Raw genomic sequence first — 10,497 nt, forward strand, 5'->3', positions numbered from 1 at the left:
GCTCTGTTGCCCAGGCTGGAGTGAAGTGGCGTAATTTCAGCTCACTGCAACCTCCACCTCCTGGGTTCAAGCGATTCTCCTGCCTCAGCCTCCAGAGTGGCTGGGATTACAGGCGTGTGCCACCACACCCAGCTAATTTTTGCATTTTTAGTATTGATGAGGTTTTGCCATATTGACCAGTCTGGTCTTGAACTCCTGACCGCAGGTGATCCACCCGCCTCGGCCTCCCAAAGTGCTGGGATTACAGTTGTGAGCCACAGTGTACAGCCACCCAAAATTTTTAGATAAGGCATTTGGACCCACAGCCCTCACCTAAGGATGCTGAGAGGGTTAAAGAGGAAATATGTGTTCAACACCTAGAAAAATGCCTGGCTCATGGTGTTTGTTGCTGTTGCTTGTGTTAGAGCCGGTGCTGTTGCTTAGCCTGGATCGTCCTGTTTGGTGACTCCATCCTCCTGCACACTTCCATGGGTAGATGGAATCTAAATGCAGTGAAAACACTGAAATAATGGCATGCTCTTAGCTGATTTGCTGATGTGGTTTTGTGGTGGGTAAATGTAGAGCAGTGTGGGAGGGTGTTTAGTGAGATCCTAATCTGTGTTTGATGTTCCTTGTGTTCCTTTCCACCCCAATCTCCTCTGTTTGGAGTTAGCAACGAGTCCCTTTGGGCTTCCTACCTTCAGGAGTGTTGGCTGGACTCCTGGCAACAGCTCTTAGAAGTACAGCCTTTCTTCTTGTCTTTTGAGAAAGCCTGATCTCAATATATCCATGATCTACCCCAGATGTCCTGGAGGAAGAGGAGCCAGAGCTGGGTGGGATGGAGGCTTTCACAGCAGTTGGAGGCAGGAATGACTCCCCCGCCCCCAGATTGGGAGGAGGAGTGGGATGGTGGTCTTATGAGCGTCAAGGACTCAAGCCTTAGTCCCTGCAGCACCCAAACAGACAGCAAGCTCTTGGGTTGCACCTACTGGACCTCGGGAACCTTCTGCAGATTCTGCTGCCCAGGCTTGTCATTGGCAACAGCAGAACCTGTTTCCTAGAAGAACCATTTGATAATGAGGGTATCAGTGGCAAGGTTGCTGGGGTGAAAAATAAATGGCCCTTACTTCAGTGGGTAGCAAAAGCCCTCCTGGAGTTTTGCATGGCCTTAGAGAAGGAGACCTCTCCTCTCCAGAACCCAGTGGTGCCTGAAAATAGGTTTCCCTACACCCCTGTAGAACTGGGTTTAAAGAAAGTAAAGAGGCCTGGGGTGGTGGCTCACACCTGTAATCCCAGCACTGTGGGAGGATCATCTGAGGTCAGGAGTTCAAGACCAGCCTGGGTAACATGGTGAAACCCCATCTCTACTAAAAATATAAAAATTAGCCAGGCAGTAGTGGCGCGCGCCTGTAATCTCAGCTACTCAGGAGGCTGAGGCAGAAGAATTACTTGAGCCTGGGAGGCAGAGGTTGCGATGAGCCAAGATGGTGCCACTGCACTCCAGCCTGGGCCACGGAGTGAGACTCTGTCCAAAAAGAAAAAAAAAGAGAGAGAGAAGGAAGGAAGGAAGGAGGGAGAGAGGGAGGGAGGAGACGGAGAGAAAGAAAGAAGAAAGAAAGGAGAAAGAAAAAAGAAAAGATATGTAATATTTTTATATGCATCTGAGCTGGTAGACTAATATTCATACTTGCTACCCCAGATGCCAAAGACTACATATGCTATGACTCCATATGCATTAAATGTCCAGAAAAGGACAATAGAAAAAGACAGAAATCAGACCAGTAGTTGCCTGAAATTGGGGATGGCTTTGACTGCAAAGGAACTCGAGGGGATTTTTGAGGGATGATGGAAATATACTAAATCTGGATTGTAATGATGGTTTTACAACTTTTTAAGTGTAATTGACAGTCATGAATCATACACTTACAAATGGGGTGAATTTTATGGCATGTGGATTATACCTCAATAGAGCTGTACAAACAACACCAAAAAGAACACGACCTAATAATTATGTCCAATAAAGCAGGGGTCCCCAACCCCTGGGTGGTGAACCAGTACTGGTCCGTGGCCTGTTAGGAACTGGACTGAACAGCAGGAAGTGAGTGACAGGTGGATGAGCATTATGGCCTGAGCTCCACCTCTTGTCAGATCAGCAGCTGCGTTAGATTTTCACAGGAGCACGAACCCTATTGTAACTACACATGCGAGGGATCTAGGTTGTGTGCTCCTTATGAGAATCTAATGCCTGATGATCTGAGGTGGAACCATTTCACCCCAAAACCACCCCCACACCCACCACCATCCATGGAAAAATTGTCTTCCATGAAACCAGTTCCTGGTGTCAAAAAAGTTGGGGACTGCTGCAATAAAGGGTGTGCCCCTGCTCCTGTGAGGCCACTGGTGTGGTTGCTGCATGAATCATCTGCCCTGTGGTCGACCTGGGTCTGGGCTTTGTCTTCAGCTTTAGTTTGATTCAGTTCATCAACAGTTCCAAATATTCCAAGGATGAGTTCCTTGGAAAGTTCAACAGAGAGTTACGATACGACCCAGCAATTTCACTTCTGGGTGTACACTCCAAAGAACTGAAAATGGAGATGCAAACAGGTGCATCTCTATGCCTCTAATAGATTGCTTTCCTTTCCCTGAAATCCAGCATGAAAGCAGCTCCCTGTATGTTGTATGGCTGAAGATGTATGACTGAAGCCTCCATCAGAATGAGGCTCTGGGATTAGGGTCCAACCTGCAGCCTCAGCCAAGTACCCAGAGTCCCAGAGACAATGGCTCTGCTTTGAGACAAGCCAGTTCACGGTGTGTGTGCTGTGGTCCACTCCTCCTTCCTCTCCTTCATTCCATGTTTTTTGTTTGTTTGCTTTTTGAGATAGCATCTTGCTCTGTCACCCAGACTGGAGTACAGTGGCATAGTTGTGGCTCACTGCAGCCTCGAACTCCTGGGCTCAAGCAATTCTCCCACCTGAGCCTGCCAAGTAGCTGGGACTATAGGCATGCACCACCACGCTGGGCTAACTTTTATATTTTTTGTAGAGATAGGGTTTCACCATGTTGCCCAGGCTGGTCTTGAACTCCTGACTTCAAGTGATCCTTCCACCTCGGCCTCCTAAAGTGCTGGAATTACAGACATAAGTCTCTGTGCCCGGCCTGCCCCATGTTTAAAAATCTTGAAATAGGCTGGGCCCAGTGGGTCACACCTGTAATCCAGCACTTTGGGTGGCTGAGGTGGGCAGATCACGAAGTCAGGAGATTGAGACCCACCTGGTAAACATGGTGAAACCTCATCTCTACTAAAAATACAAAAATTAGCTGGGCATGGTGGCACACGCCTATAGTCCTAGCTACTAGAGGCTGGGGTAGGAGAATTGCTTGAACCCGGGAGGTGGAGGTTACAGTGAGCTGAGATCGTGCCATTGCACTCCAGCCTAGGTGAGTATAATAATAATAGTAATAATAATCTTGAAAAGTAAACTCATTGGTAAAGAGCCAGGTATTTACCCCTTAAGTTATGGTTGGCCCTCTGTAAATAATAGGTAACAATGCTGCTTATTAATTACTTCCTATGCCTTTCCCATTAGAACCTGTCTAATCCCTGCCGCCTTTTGTACCGAATCAAAGTAGAGCACAGATGAAATGTTAAGTCTTTGCTTCCTCGTTTTGCTATAAAACTGTTATGAGTTCCTGCAGCAAGATTTTCTGTTTAAGTATTAATTAGCCAGAGCTGGTGATTTGCGAAAATAATCACTGTAATGCACCACAATTCCTTGTCATGGTCTGAAAAATACTATCATTATCTTCTTTGCATGCCTGAGGAGTGAAAAATGGCCTGGCTGTCTAAGTTTAGACATAGTTTTAACTTCTTCTTTGGAATAAATAATTGATCAGTAGTAGGAAAGTACAAGTGATTTGTCTTTTTTCCATCTCACTTTTTTTTTTTTTTTTTTTCCCCAAACAAAGGTGTCTCACTTCTCTGAAAAAGTGCATAGTGGAGTAAGAGAGGACACAGAGACCTGGGTTTCAGTCTACCTGGGCCCTACCTGAGAACTCAGTTAGGGGCAACATCCCCTAGGCTGTGGCCTCTTCATCAGTGAGGGAAATCAGGGGCTAAGACAGGTGACCTCTTAGCCTCTTTCCAGCTTGAAAAAAATTAGAATTTGTTTTCATTCTTATATTTGGTATCCGATTTTAGTAGATGCCAAATTAATTTGAATTTAAGCCTCTTCCTTCTGTAGAGGCTGACTTAGTGCTTGGCTGGTGATATGGTTTGGCTGTGTGCCCACCCAAATCTCATCTTGAATTTGTAGCTTCCATAATTCCCTTGTGTTGGAGGAAGGACCCGGTGGGAGATAATTGAATCATGGGGGTGTTTTCCTCCATACTGTTCTCATGGTAGTGAATAAGTCTCACGAGATGTGATGGTTTTATAAGGGGAAACCCCTTTCAATTGGTTCTCATTCTGTCTCTTGCCTGCCGCCATATAAGATGTGCCTTTTGCCTTCCACTACGATTGTGAGGCCTCCCCAGCCACGTGGAACTGTGAGTCCATTAAAACTCTTTTTCTTTATAAATCACCCAGTATCAGGTATATCTTTATCAGCAGCATGAAAACAGACTAATACAGCTAGTTAAATTATCATAAATGATTGTGCAGTTTGAAAAGTCAGTAACTCCCTTGTTTTTGAAAAAAAAAAGGTAGATCACAATATACCTGCCTTAGCTAGATTGTCTGTGCCTTTTATACCCACAAAAAGTCAACATTTCTCTCACCAGGTTGCCTTGACCCTTTTCAGCTTTGTGGGCAGAGTTCCTGCTCCCCTGTCATAGGCCAGGAGACAGTCATTAAATTTGTAGGCACATTGCATTGTCTTCTGGAGCAGTAATACAGATTTCTGTGGGGCTGGTCTCATCAGATCTGCACAGCTGGATGCCAGCAACATTTTCCTTCTTTCTTTCCTAAGGCCCATGTTTACTTCTCTAGCTGCTATATCTTTACATTTTGCAACTGGCCACCCCTTTGTTATTCCTGACCTCATCCATTCCTTTTTCTGAATCTATTGGGAGCCAAGGGAGAAGATGACTTAGGTCACACAGGGGTTGCTCCAATGTGGGTTAGCTTTACAGAAAGCAATTCTCACCAAGTTAATTTGATCTGACCCCAGGGAGGCAGAAAGAAATCCCAGCCATGACAGACTTCTTGCAGAGACAATTGGATATTCATGGACTATTATGGCAAAGGTGGCCAAGTGTTGAAGGGTTGGCTGTGAAAACTCCTAGAGGAAGATCTATTAGTGAACTTGGAAACACTTAGGCAGTATTTCCCACTGCAACAATTTCAGATACTTCAAAAGCTGATCTTACATAAATTTAGAACTTTCCCATTCACTGTGTCTTATTATAATTCTGGGAAGTGGCTCCATTCTGTTATAGAAACAAGAGAAGAGCCTCTGTGAATCTTTTTATAAAATGTTTTCCTGTCTACCTTGGTTCCCATACTCACGAACTGTTTAATTCACCTTCAGCACAAAATTTGGTTGGCTCAAGCGAACTTTGTGTGTTGACAATGCGCCCCCCTCCACAACCTTCGCTGTTGCTATCTGCACCCTGCACTCTTTCTTCTTTGCTCTTATCTGCCACCCTCCAATTTTCCACCCTCCCCCTTCTCCCACCATCAGCCCTTTTCAGTGCAAGGCTGTATGACGCAACATTGACACTTTGGTGTTCTTTCAATTTAGGGTGGCGTCTTTCCAGAGCCTCTGGCATTTAGGATTATTTCTAATTCTGCAATAAAAGCCTTGTCTGCAAAGGAATTTCAGGGATCTGCCAGCAAGGAGGAATTTTTTTTTTTTTTTTTTTTTAGTGTTGGGCTTTTCTCAGTAAGCTTGAAATCAGACACTTAGGGAATTTCCATCTTGACTGCAAAAAAGGTTATGTATTTGACTGTGTTATTTAAAAGGGGTTACACTTGGAAGCTTTTATGCAGATGGAGTGGAGAGAACTTTAGGATGATGAGATGTAGCTGAGGAGATGAAGGGAATTGTTGAAGACAAACATTTCTGCCTTGGGCGACTGAATGGATGGTAGCAGTATTAGCTGAGATGGTGTTTTGGTCCATCCTGGCTGCTGTAACAAAATACCATAAACAGAGTGGCTTATAAATGGAAATTGATTTCTCACAGTTCTGGAGGCTGGGAAGTCCAAGATCGAGGCACTGGCAGTGTCTGGCGAGGGCCTGCCTCCTGGTTCATAGACATCATCTTCTTGCTGTGTCCTCACGTGGTGGAAGGGGTGATGTAGCTCTCTGGGGTCTCTTTCATGAAGGCACTAATCTCATTTATGAGGGCTCTCCTCTTGTGACCTAATCACCCCCCAAAAGGCTTCACCTCCTGTGATGGCTAATACTGAGTGTCAACTTGATCAGATTGAAACATGCAAAGTATTGTTTCTGGGTATGTCTGTGAGTGGGTTTAAGATTTGTGTCAGTGGACTGGGAGAGGCAGGGCCACCCTCAGTCTGGGTGGGCACCGTCCAATTGGCTGCCAGTGAAGCTAGAAAAAGCAGGCAGAAGAAGGTGGAAGAGCAGACTTACTGAGTCTTATGGCCTTCATCTTTTCTCCTGTGCTGGATGCTTTCTGCCCTTGAACGTCAGACTCCAAGTTCTATGGCCCTTGGACTCTAGGACTTACTCCAGTGGTTTGCTGGGGGCTCTCAGGCTTTTGGCCACAGACTGAAAGCTACACTGTTGACTTCCCTACTTTTGATGCTTTGGGACTTGGACTGAGCCACTACTGGCTTTCTTGCTCCTCAGCTTGCAGACAGCCTGTTGTGGGACTTCAGCCTGTGATCATGTGAGTCAATTCTCCTTAATAAACTCCCTTCAGTATATGCATCTGTCCTTTTAGTTCTGTCCCTCTAGAGAACCCTGACTAACAACACCTCCTAATATCCTCACCTGCAGGTGAGGATTTCAATCTATGGATTTTGGGAGGACACAAACATTTAGACCCTAGCAGATGAGAAACTTAGGACAGGCAACTGCCCTGGAGGAAGGAGATGAGTTCTGAGTAACTTGCGTTACTTGTGGGATAGGTGAATGAAGAGGTCCACACCTATTTGGAAAAACGGGCTTGAACCTCAGGATAGAGATTAAGCTTGGAAATATGGACGTAGGAGTCATTCTCAGAGACCTCCTCTAAAAGGGCTGAATTCTAGCACAATTTGCAATTGCAAAAACGTGGAACCAACCCAGATGCCCATCAATCAATGAGTGGATAAAGAAACAGTATGGCCGGGTGTGGTGGCTCACGCCTGTAATCCCAGCACTTTGGGAGGCCAAAGGCGGGCAAATAACGAGGTCATGAGATGAAGACCATCTGACCAATATGGTGAAACCCCGTCTCTACTACAATACAAAAAAAAAAAAAAAATTAGCTGGGCATGGTGGCACGCACCTGTAGTCCCAGCTACTTGAGAGGCTGAGGTAGGGGACTTGCTTGAACCCAGGAGGTAAAGATTGCAGTGAGCTGAGACCGCACCAGTGTGCTGCAGCCTGGCAACAGAGTAAGACTCTGTGAAAGACAGAAAGAAAGAAAAGAAAGAAGGAAAGAAAGAAGGAAGGAAGGAAGGAGAAAAAAAGAAAGAAAGAAAGATAAAGAAAGAAAGAAAAGAAAGAAAGAAAGAGTGATATATATATATATATATATATATATATATATAAATGAATACTACTCAGCCATAAAAAGGAATGAATTAAAAGTATTGGCAGCAACCTGGATGACATTAGTGACTATTATTCTAAGTGAAGTAATTCAGGCATGGAAAACCAAACATTGTATGTTCTCACTCACAGCAGTGAGGATGCAACGGTGTAAGAATGACACAATGGACTTTGGGGACTCATGGGGAAAGGGAGGGGGGTGAGGGATAAAAGGCTACAAATTGGGTTCAGTGTCCACTACTTGGGTGATGGGTGCACCAAAATCTCACATACCACCACTAACGAACTTATCTCTGTAACCAAACACCACCTGTTCCCCAATAACCTTTGGAAATAAAATAAAAATAAAAATAAAAAGCAATAACTGAATTCTAGAGAATTCCTCCAATTTAAGGGGAGCTCAAAGAAAATAAAAATTTGGAGAGGACAGAAGGGGGAGCATCCAGATAAGAGAAAGCGAAACTAGGAGAGAGCAATGTCCGCGAAGTCAAGGGAGGAAAAGTATCAGGAAGAAGAGGGCATTGAAGGTGTCCGGGGCCAGAGTACCCAGAGGAATGGGGACAGAAAAGCAAGTTTGAGAATTGAAGACTTTAATCAATCAATGGGACAATAGTCCCAGCCACTTCAAAGAATAAAACAATAGCACTAAGTTGTTTACTTTCATTCTTCATATGATTCATATAAAGAATTCATAGTAAGTGTTAAACTTATAAATAAGTGTTCACTTACAAATATTGATAAGTATTCACTTACAAATATTCATAAATAAGTGTTCATTTATAAATATTCACAAATAAGTGTTAAATAAAGTCATTGCTTTAAGACAACTCTTTCTAAAGAGTTGGCCATTATCTGTAAGCTCCAAGATATATTTTATATGGTCAGCTATGTCGTTTCTGGTAGTCTTGATACTTTTCCTCCCTTGACTTTGGGGACATTGCTCTCTCCTAGTTTCGCTTTCTCTTATCTGGATGCTCCCTCTTCTCTCCTCTCCAAATTTTTATTTTCTTTGAGCTCCCCGTAAATTGGAGGAATTCTCTAGAATTCAGTAATTGTTTTTATTTTTATTTTCATTTTATTTCCAAAGATTATTGGAGAACGGTTGGTGTTTAGTTACAGGGATAACCTACATAGCTGACCATATAAAATACTACATAGGTGTTTTATACATAGTTCTGAATCAGAACCTGGAGAATTTGAGGAGGGAATTTGTTGTAGACCTATTCTACATATATCTCAATATTCAGTTAATATTTCTTTCTTCTTTTCTTTTCTTTCTTTTTTTTTTTTGAGACAGTCTCACTCTGTCACCCAGGCTGGAGTGCAGTGGCATGATATTAGCTCACTACAACCTTTGCCTCTCAGGTTCAAGTGATTCTCCTGCCTCAGCCTTCTGAGTAGCTACAGGTGCCCGCTACCATGCCTGGCTAATTTTGGTATTTTTAGTAGAGACGGGGTTTCACTATGGTAGCCAGGCTGGTCTTGAACTCCAGACCTCAGGTGATCCTCCTGCCTCGGCCTCCCAAAGTGCTGGGATTACAGGCATGAACCACTGCACCCAGCCAATATTCAGTTAATTTTTTAAAAATGCTTTCCTCCTTTCCATCTTGTCTCCTGAATGCTACTTAACACCTCATTTGCTTCTTTTGCCCGTGCTTTTGGAGACAGGGCAGGCAGGTGAGTGACAACCTGTCTCATTCTATTCCCTCGGTAGCCTCGATTTTTTGCAGTGTGTCATCTACAGCTTAGTTTTCATCTCTAGCTCTCATATTACTTTTCAAGACCAAAAACCTATTTCTCAATATGATTCATGCTCCTTGGAGACTTGTGCTAATTATAGTTTGATAATATTGACTCTGCTGGATTTAGGGCGATGTCATTTTATTTCGTCCCTTTCTTGTGTTTATCAACACTGGTTTGCTCAATTCACGTTTCCTTTTCATTTATTCTAAGAGTTACATCTCTCCAATAGAATTAGAATCTTTCTATCTTTGGAGCAGCATGTAAATCTTTTCTATCCTTCTCAACATTATTTCTAAATTGTTGAGTCTTTTTAATGATAACTAAAACCAACACTACTTTTACGATGACTCGATGGTGAGAGTCAAACTTCTTGTATCAAGTTTGCTAACATAAACTTACTGTAGATTAGTCTTTTACTAGGATTTGACCGGGGCGGCCATGTACAGTTGTGCAGACTGTTCACTGCATCCCCAAGGGGATGAATGCAGGCTGAAGCAAGCCAAGTCATGCACTTTGGTGTGAAGCTGCATCTTCCCAGGGAAGTCTCTCCTTTCTCAAACACACACAAAGACTTTTTACCAACTAGTGGAATTCTGGATCTGGTCATTTGATACAGATCCTCAGCTTGCAATGCTATCCATGCAGTCCTTGCCAAAAGGTTCCTCATGTGAGCACATCCAAAGTCTGGAGGACCACAATTGCTAGTGCACCAACCTTGTAGATCTCTTACCTTCAGGCTGTAGATATACATTCTAGCCCATTGCAGAATGCACAGGAAAGCGGCGGCTATGGCTTCTCTATACTCCTAGCTCTCTGCTCCAGTTTCTCCACCGATCCTAGACCATACTTCTTGCCCCAATATAGCTTGCCCTTTTATAGTAGGGGGGAAAACTTCTACCCCTTAGGACCTCCTATTTTTCCCCAGACTTCCATAGCCCTTCTGTGCTTCGATCTCACCTACCCATTTCAGGGTCCTGACTTCTCTTGTGCTGGGTTTTAGCCTTCTGTCTGGTCTTGTTACCAGGTGCCCTGCTAAGAGGAGTGGACATGGA

Source organism: Trachypithecus francoisi, unplaced genomic scaffold (assembly GCF_009764315.1).
Source record: "Trachypithecus francoisi isolate TF-2019V2 unplaced genomic scaffold, Tfra_2.0 Lachesis_group9, whole genome shotgun sequence".
NCBI classification, from domain to species: Eukaryota; Metazoa; Chordata; class Mammalia; order Primates; family Cercopithecidae; genus Trachypithecus; species Trachypithecus francoisi.